We start from the raw sequence: 14,633 nt of genomic DNA on the forward strand, positions 1-14,633 counted from the left end.
CACTTAAGAGAACTGTTATTAGAAAAGGAAACAAGGAATAAAAATATCCCATTGTATCATGGGACAGAAAAATATGTCCTTATTCTGCATTAAATATAGGTAACATCTGTTTACTTAGTTCTTTTGTGTTTAAATTCTCCATTTATAATTCCAAATTTAAGTTCACAATATAGTCTATAAAATTTAAATATCCAATAAAAATTCAAAAAGTAATTAAAATTAATTGCTTTACCAGAGGACAGAATGAAACAAAAATATTGTTATATTTCATACATACTATTTGTTAAATTAGTCCTATTAAGTACTAATTGACACTTTTAACTATTCTACTACTATTTTGTTTAAATAGCAATTATGTAACAGAAAAGTAAATAAGAAATAATATGTAACTTCAAATAAATACCTATTTTCCATATTTTAATGTTAAGGTAATAACACACATGCATGTAATTCTTATATGTTATGTTATATTGGTTGTTTTGGTCTAGTATGATATGGCTGTTTCAGTTTGGCTCTCTAAAATATTAATTACCCTAGTATTTGACCTGAAGCCAAAGAGATTGATCTGGCCTAGAAGTACTTGAGAGTTAAAAAACAAAACAAAACAAAACACCATTCCTACCTTTGTGCTACTTTTTACATGTTCACATTACCTTAGCATACTATATTGTAATTATTTGCATCCCCAATAAACAGTGAACATCCTGAGGGAAAGTACTGTAGCATAATTAACTCTGTTCCTCTAGGACCTAAGATAGTGCCTGACATATAATACAGGCTCACCAGAAATATTTCTATGCAATTGTCTTTGAAAAACTTTAGAGAATGTTTTTTTTTTCTAAATATTAGTATGCTACACATTTTATATATAAAGAAGAGAATGAGTTTTGCAGATTACAAACAACCTTTTATTTAAAAGGTGAACATTTAGCTTGAAAAAAGAAAATCAGTTTTAGAATTATTTTTCTTGGAAATGTAAATATAAAAAGATGTTTCAAGGACAAGAACGCACTTTATATATACACAAGTATGAAATTCATACCATGTAAGTTAACAAGAGACCATGTGTCAAATTTGCAAGGAAATGGTACAGATTTCTCTCAGTTATATAAGAAAATGAAGCCACTTGTGTAAAGATATTTTTCAGCGTCAAGTACTAAATGAATTGTTGCCAAGTTGATTAATATGGTTAAAAGTTGGTATCTTTGAAATTTACTTCAAAAACTATATGCAAAAAGCTTTAAAAAAACTTATGAGATTAGGCAAAAAATACCTAACAATTGATTTATCTATACAAAAATAAAAAGTGGGGTGCCTGGGTGGCTCCATTGGTTGAGCTCCCAACTCTTGATTTCAGCTCAGGTCATGATCTCAGGGTTGCGAGGTTGAACCCCATGTCAGGCTCAGAGCTCGACACAGAGTTATCTTGTCCCTCTCCCTCTGCTCCTCGCCCTGCTTGAGTGTGTGCTCCCTCTCTCAAATAAATAAATTGAATTAAATTATATCAAATTAAATAAAAAATTAAAAGTTAATGATTTGGGGTCTTCCCCTTTAAAATATCACTTAGCTCTTAATGGCTGACTTTTTTTTTTTTTTTAAAGATTTTATTTATTTATTTGAGAGAGAGAATGAGACAGAGTGCATGAGAGAGGGGAGGGTCAGAGGGAGAAGCAGACTCCCCACTGAGCAGGGAGCCCGATGCGGGACTCGATCCTGGGACTCCAGGATCATGACCTGAGCTGAAGGCAGCCGCTTAACCGACTGAGCCACCCAGGCGCCCCAATGGCTGACTTCTTATTCCCTACATGAATATTGTTATTTTCTATTTCTTTAGAAAGGAAACTATTTCAAGTGAGTCTACTGAGAGAAATACATTTGTAAAGAAAATATTAAAAAGTAATACAATTTCACCTTTAAGGATAGAATTTAATACAAAAATTATTTTTATTAGAAATAGTACGATAAAATTTTAAATATTCATAATATTTAAAATATTTTATGAATTAAATATTAGTTAAGTATATGATTAGCTCAAAAATATTTTACTGATTAAAATGTACTTTATAAGAAACAGACTACAAATCTTTTCCTAACCAGAAAACCATTGTTTAGATGAAATTACATTGTAGGTGTGAGAGTCCTTAAGGACAGATCACGACAAGTACCTTACTTGCCCTCAGTGCTCCTCCCTATCTCTCTCATATAGGACTTAGGGCACTGGTAAGATTCTATATCAATCCACTGGGTTAGAAATGCACAGCTACTGAGGGTGATAAGGCTATTTATGATTCTAGGTTTTATTTTTACATATATATGCTTCTGTTAGATCATTTAACTGTCCTATTTTTATTATTATTTAGTCTTACAGCCTAAGCAAAGGCTGCCTCTTAAGAAAAGAGAGTAAATTATGGAACAAATCACATTTATTAAACAGGTTAGTGAGAACCTTCTCAAGAAAAATAAAGAGTATGACAATTGCATGTACTTTGGTTTACAGAGACCCAGGAAGGGGTGTCAAATCTCAGGAAGCATAAAAATGCCTCTAACAGGCTCCAGCATCCAGCCACTCACTAATGCATGATTTCTAATTACTTTTGTAGTTTGTCACTCTTTAACACAATCAAATCTAATTGACCAGAAAATTTTGGTTAGAATGTACTAAGCTATGGCTAAATTTTTACTGTTATTATTCTGGTTTCTTTGTGAACATCTCAACTTTACTGCATCATTAAACCTTAAATTAGATTTTGATAATAAGAATATTTTATAAAATTTTTCAAAGAACTCCAGTATTCACACAGGAGCTACAGTATTCTTAAATCCACTGTCATGTCTTTTTTTATTTATTTATTTAATTCATACCCATTTTTTTCTGGGTTATTAAAAACAATGGCACTTTAATTTTAATTAAACACTTCATTTGAAAGCCTTGCATAACAAATGTCAAACACTAAAGGTGAACTTATGTTAAGTGAGGATCAGAGCCTTTGGTCTCATGAAAGGAATTAAAATCTGAGGGTTCTTAGTTTCAGAACCACTGATGAGGTATACATACAAGAAGGGTGGCAATTAACTACCTCAGTTTAGAGTTTGCATTACTTTGTTTTAATGTTGGGAATCAGTGATCTAAGCAATAGATTGGACATTCTTGTCTTACTTCCATAAGCCTAGAAAAATAAAGGAATAATTGAGTTGTTGTCTAAACATCTACTTTGTCCATATATTTTATATGTTACTAAAACACTGAAGATAAAAATTCATGAATTTATTCATAAACATATATGAGTGTATTCACTAAAGAGAATAAAGAAAAGGCTTAATCATGCTGGTAATTTTTTTAAATGCCTCTATAAAACAAGATAATAGGATGTGAGATAGCATCATTAGAAAGCCTCCCTGTTTGGCTTACCTTAAATTATATCTGTTAATATTACTACTTATATGTTTATTCTTATTTTCCACAATATATGGAGCCTTCAGAGAACATCATGAATGTTTGGGGGCAAAAAAAAAAGATCTTGTACTTTTAATGTCAGATGTGGGTCAGTCAAGGAACAGAACTAACCAGTTCTAATCCATTTTAGTATTAACATCTAAGGACTTCAGGTTTGACTTGGCTATCAAAGAAATGAACAGTAAATACTTAAAATCATTACAACATGGCTTGACTCTAACATCTAATAAAAAATTTTTAAGCATTATTTCAGGATATAGATCTTAAAGACAGTAACAGTTTGTACTAACACTTGGAAAAATTATCTGAAAGATATAAGCATGCCTCACACAATGCACCCATTCTTAAAACTACTCATACATGAAGTAACTTGAATAGATCTACAAATGCATATGATCCTGAAATGAAAAACTATACAAGTAATATAGAAAGAAGAAACTACTAGAAGTTCCCAACTAAAGGCATAAAAATTCTAGTTTCTTCTACTTCTCCCATTGTCACTGAGATAACACACGTGGCTCCCCACAGTCATGGGTTCAATTTTCTTGTAGACATAAATTCTGATTTAAATTGAGCCAAAGAGAACAGATAAGACCCCCAGAGTATATTGACTTGGCCTATTTCCCATCTTCCACTAGGCTTGTTGCCTATAACTGCCATTAGCATCTGATAAAATGTACTTATTTTCTGAACTAAAATATAGATTTAAAAGGCAGTAAAGGTGATAAAAAGAAATAAATATATGCTGTAAAAAGGAAAATACAAAAAGAGTAAAAACTGATGGAGCTAGAAAATTATGTTAGAAAATATACTTACTTAAACTACAACTTTAATTTTTCCATATAAAATAACATTTGTTTTAAAATTTTTATTAAAATGTTAATCAAAAGAAAATAGAACTTGTAAACACTCCTTAAAGAATATGAAACTAGTCACAAAAAGGTTGCATGACTCTCTTTTAGATGTTCACATTATTTTTTTAATGAAAATACTCACTAATAGAGAAGTTGCTAACCAGTAACTTACAGGCTGGGTTTTATTCTTGGACTATAGTACTGGATTCAAAATTCTCATTCCAGGTCAGTCGATTAAAAAACAAAACAGCAACAACAATAAACACCTCAGGAAATTAAACTGTTGAATCATTTAACTATTTCATGGTCAAATCACTTTTTCTCCTAATTCTAATGTACAATTAAAGGGGAAATTCAAACTGAAAACTTTTTATTTTACTGGTTTATCTTCAATTACTTAAAAAGGAGCACATATAGAGCTCAACAGATGCTAGACAAATTCTAAGTGTTTCACATAGTAACAAAATTTTACAACTGTGCATTGCATTGGAAATGACCTTAGAATTTATTCAATCCAATGGCCAAATTTAATCCTCCTCTTGCTTTCCCCTCCCCCCACACCACACAATTTACTTCTTTGTCCAGCTTTAAAATGTTGGAATCTGAATGGCTTTATGAGGGCACAGCCTCCTTCCCCACAGGCTAACCATTCCTTACTGTCTCACACCCAGAAACTTCATACATTTGTATCAAATGCCTAACCTCAAGGCACATGAATTTGTCACCTTGCCCTGATTGAATCTGACCCCTTCAAATTTAGACCCATGGGAATACTCAGAAGGTTAAATGATTTGTCCAAGTTCTTAAAGTATGTTGGTGGCCATGCTGGGTCTGCTCAGAACTCCTAGCTCTTGGTTCTGTGCTGCCTTTTGGGTCTTTGTATCACCCAGGCCACGTAAAGTTTCATGCATAGAAAGCCTGAACCAGCATTTGAACATTAATTTCTGCTAGTGCTTTACAGAAAAGCATTTCAATCACACACTGGCATCATCCCCTCAAAGTAAGAGTATTCCAGGAAGAACAATAAACGCTCTTTAAAGATATATTAAAACTCTAATGCCTACCTGGAACTTCACAGTCTATATGTGACCATATACAGACAGATGTTCCAAAAAGTTAACTTGTATGAACTTGAAATAAATAAGCAATGCAAAGTCATGCTGAATCATGGCACAAACTGCATTGCTGTCATTTTTTAGTAAAATCGGGGTCAACTTAAGCTTTTAAAAAAGAGAGAGATGAATTTGATTATTTATAATAAAATTTATAGCTGTATAAAAATGATTTGATACTACAAAGACAAGAAAATTGTACCAACTTGAACAGCCACAATGGAATTAAAATATTTAGATAATGCTATCCAAAGAAAAGGATTCAAGTCCATGAAATAAATGGAAGAACAGAAATTGAAATACACAAGAATTTGCCACAGAATAATGTTCTCATTCTTCTAATCAAAATTAGCAACTATGGCACATAATAGAGGCGTGCCAAATCACCTTATTAAAAGTTGACTCAAGAGTAAAAGTCTTACATTCTAATTAAAGTAATTAGGTCTTACTTTAACCGAATGATCCTTGTGCAACCAGAGGGTCTTCGTAGGCTACAGGACTCTGACAAGCTGAACCCAGGGCTCTTCATCCAAGTCCCTAACAGTCAAAGCTCATTTCCTGTTCATAAATCAAAAAACAGAGGTGATCAGTTTAAATTGGGAGCTGTATTAGATAATTTATCAGCTGGCTCCTGAATTTCATTCTTTAGTTAATGCTTTTTAGAGTTCTTTTTATTGTAAGCAGACTGAAATTATTCATTTTTTTTTGCAAGAATGTATAGACATTTAAAAAAAAAACACTTAAAATGTACACACAAACACACAAATCCTTTTCTCTCTTGCTTTGGTTTTTATGTGCTTACATTTATGCCTTAATTTAACTACCCTCAATGGCACATTTTCTTTATGCCACGTACTACGAAACACAATAAACAAATACACAAGAAAACAAATACCTGGACACAAAGTGACTTACTTCTTTGGGGAGAAAAGGTTAACCAAAGGAATAAATGTATAGTAGTAGAAAGAGCATAACTAGGACTGAAAGCCTGGCTCTTCCACTGAACACCTGTGTGACTATGGGTAATTTCTATAACTCTTTACTAATTTCTTCACTTTAAAATTTGGATGAAAATAGGTAATTTGAAGAACTATTGTGAAAGTATAGACATTGTATGCAATGTGCCTAGCACACTGCCTAACACATACTAGGTGTTCAATAATGGAAATAAAGTATTTCAGGAGACTGATGGACTTTCCCTATTACTTTATACTTCCTAATGCCAAGATTGGTTATTCTACATTTCATATTTATGGGTTGCGATATTAATAATGCCATAATAATAGAGCTGTTTAATTTTTCTTCCCCTATTTTTATATTTTGATTTTAGCTCTGCAATATCTGAAAACTATAGTGTTTTTATCCTCCTTTTAAAATTTTTCCCCCAAGATGCAGAGAAAGGGGAACCCTCCTACACTGTTGGTGGGAATGCAAGCTGGTGCAACCACTCTGGAAAACAGTATGGAGGTTCCTCAAAAAGTTGAAAATAGAGCTACCATACGATCCAGCAATTGCACTACTGGGTATTTACCCCAAAGATACAAATGTAGGGACCCGAAGGGGTACGTGCACCCTGATGTTTATAGCAGTAATGTCCACAATAGCTAAACTGTGGAAAGAGCCAAGATGTCCAACCGCAGATGAATGGATAAATAAGATGTGGTATATATATACAATGGAATATTATGCAGCCATCAAAAGGAATGAGATCTTGCCATTTGCAATGATGTGGATGGAACTGGAGGGAGTTATCCTGAGCAAAATAAGTCAATCAGAGAAAGACATGTATCGTATGACCTCACTGATATGAGGAATTCTTAATCTCAGGAAACAAACTGAGGGTTGCTGGAGTGGGGGGTGGGGTGGGAGGGATGGGGTGACTGGGTGATGGACACTGGGGAGGGTATGTGCTCTGGTAAGCGCTGTGAATTGTGCAAGACTGTTGAATCACAGATCTGTATCTTTGAAACAAATAATGCAATATATGTTAAGAAAAAAAAGAAGAAGAGAGCAGGAGGAGAAGAATGAAGGGGGGGAAATCGGAGGGGGACACATGGTTGCTGGCTACTGTACAGGATACAGATAATTGTGAGCTAGGAAAGATACAAGTTACCTGTTGATGGATTAGATCAGGGATTGGCAAACTATAGGTCATGGGCCAAGTTCAGCCTGTTGTCTCTTTTTGTAAATAAAATTGCATTGCAACACATCTACATCCATTGCTTTTATATTGTCCATGGCTGTTTTCCTACCATAACAGCAGAGTTCAGTTGTTGCAACAGAGACTGTCTAGCCCACAAACCTATAATATTTACCATCTGCTTCATTACAGAATAAGCTGTTCAATCAGCATATTAGTTCACTGGTTCTCCGGGATGGACCCAAGAAGAGATCTGGTCCATTCACAGCCTTTAAAGCACTGTGCTAAACAATACTCTAGAACCCAGTTCTTAAAGTGTGATCTCTAGACTGGAAGCACCAGCATCACCTGGGAACTTATCAGAAATGCAAAATCTTAGGCCCTATCCCAGATTTCAGATTAGAAACTCTGAAGATGGAGATAGTAATCTGTGTTTTTACCAGCCCTCCAAATGATTCCAATGCATGCTCAAATTTGTAAACTACAGATTAGATAAAAATAGGAGTATTTATTAGCACCTGGCCATAACAACTTGACTTGGTTATGGCAGACCCAGGTCCATCAGCTGCTACTAGTATGTACAGGGATTTTTAAGTAATTAAAGGATATCAATTATATTTTACCTGCCCTGAAATGTGACACCTTGGGTTTACTCTGAAAGAACACTAAGGAGCAGGATGACTTTGATGTGCGAATTGCTATAGCACTTTCAGTAAATGCTAATACAGCCATGAGCTGTATATCCAAAGGAAAGACAGTATACCAAGTATCAAAGTGTAAAATCTATCCAATTTAGATTGAAATATCAAAGCAATATAGCAGATAAGCTCTAGTTTTTATAGGATTGCCTGTCAAGACAAACCTTTGCACAATAATTCTCAGCAGGGACACAGGAGAGCAGACTGCAGCTCAGTATGGGCCTCCGCTAATCAAGGATTTGTTCCAACATGTATATCCCCCAGCTCTGAGCCTCATATGTGGCCAGATAGCACTTTCCATGAGAGTGTGTGAGGAGAAATAAGGAAAAATCACCACCAGCCCTTGTGGAAGGTAGTAACTAGATAGCATTTCCCCTGAAAAGAAACAATATATATTATGTTCTATAATATATACAATTTCCACAAAATAATGGATGTTTAAACTTTACAATAAATCCCCCTCCTTGATTGTTTCTGTCTAAAACATAGACTAGCACCAGCAGCCATGGCTATGATGTGAAAGGGTTATGATACACAAAATATAATGGTAAGGTATTGATAAGAGATGAGCAAGATAAAGTCATTTCTTCTGGAAAGAACCTGGCCTCAATGTATTATATTTAATGCTGAAAGCTTGGCAGCTGTATCAGGAAACAAACAGTAAAATTATTTAGCCTATTGAAGAGTTTCTACATAAAGGTAGAAAGAAGCATGTCAATCAATAAGAATACTATTGACTGACAGCTTCTAGAAAATTCACATTTCTTAGTCATAAAAAAATCATTATTTCTCTTTTGAAAAGTGACAATAGACTTCATATGCCTAAAATCTATATAAACAGTTATTCAATATCCATTTAAGAGAGTTTTTATTTGGACACGTTATCTCTGAAAAACAGGAAAAAGCATTCAGATCTGCTGTGTTTTAGAAAATTTGGTAATATGGACCTGGATTTCACACCTATGAATTTAGTAAATGGGCATTGTTCAGACTGTTAGAAATCAGATTCAAAGATTTGAAATTCACAAATTTAAATCAAAGATTAATATTAATTTGGTACATTTATACATAACAGCACAAATTCAAAGAAGCAGCATATACAATTATCCCTCAATATAGGAAATACCAACCCATGTAAAGATAAAAACTATGCTTCACTCAGAAATAACTCACAGTGGAGAGACATAATACCTATCTAGAAGGACAATGAGTCACAAATAGTGTGAACCAAGGAGGCAGCAGAGGCTGAGTAGATTACAGAAAGTAATTAGAAGTAATGCTCTAAAATTTTAAGGAGTGGAAAATTAGGCTAAATGTTAGAAACCTTTCATAGCAAGTCCATTAGCCTCTAGAATCAAACTCCAGCTGAAGCTTCTTCAATTGAGTCATTTAAAATTAGACAAGAGCCTGTCTTTGCCAAAATACCATAGGGAATTATTCATAGGAATGACTAGTGGGATGTACTAAATGAACTTTTTTTTTTTCCTTTTCCTCCTCTTTTATATATCTGTCAAGAATTCATACACCTTAAAAAAACAGTGAGATGAAAATGCTCTGAAGATTATACTTAATACCATGTTAAGTTCATATTGTTTTTATGTTTTTCAAAATGAGGAAGATGATAGGATAAAAAATAATTAAAAGATAAAAACTCCTCTTGATTAGTCCACTCAAAATATTAAATTCAAGGAAAAGACATATTGAAAGACAGTATGTTCATTCATAAAATCTGCATAGTTAAAACCATATTTAATTATCAGCAATGTCCTAGTATAATGCATAACAGAGTTGATAATCAATAAACATTAAATGAATGAATAAATGAATACCTCCCCCACTCTGGAGATTATCTCTTCTAGGATTTATGGCCTTGAGATGTAGGCTTATTGTAGTTATTAATTACTGATATCCAAGGCAGACTGCCTGGGCTCAAAGCCTGGCTTTGCTACTTTCTAGCTGTGTCCTTGAATAAGTAACTTAGTCTCACTACGCTTCAGTTCCCTCATCTGAAAAATGAAGAGAAATTATAATAGTAGCCAGTTCCTAGGGTTTTTGTAAATACTAATGAGTTAATAGCAGTAAAACACAGAATCTGTTAGATAGTAATCACTCAGTAACTACAAGATATTATTATTAACCGTTACTACTGTGTAGAGTGACCAATGAAGGAGATTTTAGGAGATTAGTCTAGAACAGATCTGAAAGAACAGTCGGAGTGACAAGCTACAGATTCTTGGTACATGACATATTTACCAAAATACTACTAGAAATCAGTCAGTTCCTTCATAAGATTAATTATGGAAAATAAGTGATTATTCTCACCCAATTTAAAAGAAACCTGACCTTTCCCTCCCAGACCACATGTCTATTCACAGACAGTTACTTAGCCTTAGGTTTTGTGCTGCATGTCAAGTTCTTGATCCCAGTAAGGCAGCCCAACAAGTTACTAGTAAAACATAGGCCACTCTGGTGTTCTGGATTTCACACCTACAATGCTACCACCCCTGACAGTTATTCATAAATATAAACTATCTGATGCTTCAGGGATAATGGCTACTTGGTCAATTAACTCAAAAAGATTAGAGATGTAAGTTATAAGTCAATCTCTCCAAGTTTCAATTCCAGCTAAACCATGAGCTCTATGACCTTGGGCAAGTTATTTAAACTTTAGGCCTATTTTCTCATCTGTGAAATGGGAAAATCATATTAATTATACCATCTCATAGGGTTATATTATGTGCTTTATAGGTGCATAGAAAAAAAAATAGCTATTGCTATTTTCAATAGCTTTGAGATACAATTTATATAATATATCCATTGTATATAATTTCATGATTTTTTAAGTAAATTTATACAATAATGTAACCATCATTATGATCTATTTATTTATCCCAAAAAGGTTCTCAATGCCCATTTAAAACCAACCTTCACTCCCAAAACTAGCCCTGGGAAACCAATGATTGGCCGATTTTGGACATGTAATATTGTAATTAAATAATATGTGGCCTTTGTTTCTGGTCTCTTTTACTTAGTATATTTTTGAGGTTTACCACATCATAGTATATATTACTACTACTTTCCCTTTATTGCCAAATAATATTTCACTGTATGGATGTAACTGCTAAATAAATAAATAAATAAATAAATAAGTCGATCCTATAACAAGGAAAGATCTAAGTATTATTTCCTTTCCAGACTGGTCTCTAAGATCATGTTTGATTTCAGAACAGTCTTTCACTATTAAATAAGTAGGAGCCTTCAGGGCTTCACCTGTTCCTCTGTCAATTAAGATTATGACTAGACTAGTGAGAATAAACCGAGCACATTTCTAGACTGTCAATATGTTTCATGATGTATATCCTTTATTCCATTCCTTCCAACTCTCACCATCATTTCAAATCCATGAATCACCATTCCCTTTTAAGGCCTGTCACAAGTCATTATTCTTTTGATGTTTTCCATGCTTCCTTGGGACAATTTATATGCCCAAAAAATATCTTAATAATATTAATGGAAGTCAGTAGTATGTACAGAGGAGAATAGCAGGGACTCTAGGATCTGAAAAACCACCAAGAGGGGATGATCGCCTATGCTGGGTGTGTAGCGAGAAAAAAGGCCAATGGTGGGATTTTAATAAACTTCAACTTATAAAAGGTAGTTAAAAGGAGAATCCATGTAAAAAAAGTGGGAAGAATATAACAAGGTTACAGTTGCAAAGGAATGAAGAGATTCAACAATGTGAAAAGGTTCAGGCAACACACAGGTCAAGTAACATAAGCACTTGGAACATGCCCATTGGCTCTGAGGCATGAGGATGCTTGAGTCCATTTGAGGCAGGCAATGCAAATTAGTGAAGAAACTGGACATAAAGCAATGAGGAGTTGCAAAGACTGTGGTAAAGTTGGAAGTAGCAATAGCTACTTAGCTCCAGCAGATTGTTGCCATGTGGGATAATATCAAGCATGGCCATTCCTCTTCTTTTTCAAAGAAGCCCAAAATAAATTTGGGGAAGGTCTCAATTTTTAAATGTCACAAATTATTTTTTAATTTAAATTCAATTACTTAACATATAAAACATATAATGTATTATTGGCTTCAGAGATAGAGATCAGTGATTCATCAGCCTTATATAATACCCAGTGCTCACGACATCATGTGCCCTCCTTAATATCCATCACCCAATTACTCCAGCCCACTACCCACCCTGCCAGCAACCCTCAGGTTTTTTTCCTATGCTTAAGAGTCTCTTATGGTTTGTCACAATTTTTTTTTTAAACGTACTGTGTATAAAAATTATACCCTCTGAGCAAGCAGGATTTATTCCAGATACTCAAGACTGGTTTCAACATTCAAAAACCAACTAATGCAATTCATTACATCAATTGTCTAGAGAAAAAAAAAAAAAAAAAAAAAAAATATATATATATATATATATATATATATATATATATAGATGCAGAAAAAAAATACTTGACAAAATCCAACACCTATTCATGATAAACCTCTCAGCAAACTAGGAACAGAGAGGAACTTTTTCAACTTGATGAAGAACATCTAAAAATCCTACAGATGACATCATACTTAATGGTGAGGAACTAGATGCTTCCCCTCTATGATCAAGAACAAGTGAAGGATGTTCCCTCTCACTTTTCAATATCATACTGGAAATCCTAGCTAATGCAATAAGACAGGAAAAGGAAATAACATATATATACAGATTAGAAAGGAAGACATAAAGCTGTCTTTGTTCACAGATGATATGGTTGCCTTACGCAAAAAATCTGAAATAATCAACAAAAAATTCCTGGAACAGTTATAGCAAAGAGAATATACAAAAGTCAATTGTTTTCCAATATACCAGCAATGAACAAATGGAATTTGAGTTAAAAAAATACCATTTACATTAGCACCACAAAAAGTACTTAGGTGTAAGTCTAAAAAAAATACATATAAGATGTATATAAGGAAAACTCTAATATTCTGATCAACAAAATAAAAGAACTAAATAAATAGAAAGATATTCCATCTTTACAGATAGGAAGACTTAATATTGTCCATATGTCAGTTCTTTCCAACATGATCTAAAGATGTAGTTTAATCCCAATCAAAATCCCAGCAAGTTTTGTGGATATTAATAAATGGATTCTTAAGTTGATAAAAAGAGGCAAAAGATCCCAAATAGCCAACATAATATTGAAGAAGACCAAAGTCAGAGGACTGATGCTACCCGACTTCAAGACTTAAAACTATAGTAATCAATACAGCACAGTATCGGTGAAAAAAATAGACAAACAGATCAAAGGAACAAAATGGAGAGCCCACAAATAGATCCACACAAATATAGTCAACTGACCTTTGACAAAGAAAGACAATTCAGTCAAGAAATGATAGTGTTTTAAGCAATGGTATTGGAACAACTAGATAGTCACATGCAAAAAAAAAAAAAAAATTAATCTAGATACAGAAACTACAAATTTCATAAAAATTAATTCAAAATGGGTCATAGGCCTAAATATAAAATGTAAAACTCCTAGAATTTAACATAAAAGAAAATCTGGATGACCTTGGATCTGGTAGTGACTTTCTAGATACAACACTAAGGGCATGATCCATGAAAAAGGAATTGAAAAGTTGGACTTCATTAAAATTAAAAATCTTCTATGTGAAAGCCACTGTCAAGAGAATTGGAAGATAGTGACAGACAAAGAGAAAATATGTGCAAAAAGATTGTTACCCAAAATATACAAAGAACCTCTGAAACACAATAATAAGAAAATGAACAGTCCAAGTAAAAAACTGGGCAAAAGATTTGGACACCTCACCATAGAAGATATACAGGTGGAAATAAGCATATGCAAAAATGTGCATCATACATCATTAAAGAATTGCAAATGAAAACAATGCAATACCATTATACACTTGTTAGAATGGGTAAAATCCAAACAATTGACAACACTGATAAGGATGTGGAGCAACAGGAATGCTCATTCATTGCCGCTGGGTATGCAAAATAATACAGCACTTTGAAAGACAGTTTGTGGTTTCTTACAAAACTCAACACACTTCACTCAAATATGATTCAACAATTGTGTCTTTGTTCTTTACCCAAAAGGGCTAAAAACTTATGTCCACACAAAAACCTGAACATGGATCTTCATAGCTTTATTCATAATTGCCAAAACTTGGAAGCAACCAAGACGTCTTTCAATACATGAACAGATGAATAACAGTGGTATATCTAGACAATGAGATACTACTCAGCACTAAAAAGAAATAAAGTATGAAACCACAAAAAGATAGGACTAAATCTTAAATACCTATTACCAAGTGAAACAAGCCAATCTGAAGGCTACATACTATATGATTCCAACTATA

At 33.5% G+C, this 14,633-nt stretch overlaps 1 protein-coding gene across 2 annotated transcripts in view; it reads right to left on the reverse strand.

Annotated features, from left to right (window-relative positions):
- The window catches only part of NAALADL2 (N-acetylated alpha-linked acidic dipeptidase like 2), a 1,303,067-nt gene that overhangs the window by 994,398 nt on the left and 294,036 nt on the right, over positions 1-14,633 (reverse strand). For both annotated transcript variants that reach the window (XM_078069051.1, XM_078069053.1), the window contains exon 3: positions 5,870-5,978. The gene's annotated coding sequence lies outside the window, so the exon portion shown is untranslated. The remainder of the gene's footprint in view (positions 1-5,869; positions 5,979-14,633) is intronic.

The sequence above is a fragment of the Halichoerus grypus genome, chromosome 1 (assembly GCF_964656455.1).
Source record: "Halichoerus grypus chromosome 1, mHalGry1.hap1.1, whole genome shotgun sequence".
In the NCBI taxonomy this organism is placed as follows: domain Eukaryota; kingdom Metazoa; phylum Chordata; class Mammalia; order Carnivora; family Phocidae; genus Halichoerus; species Halichoerus grypus.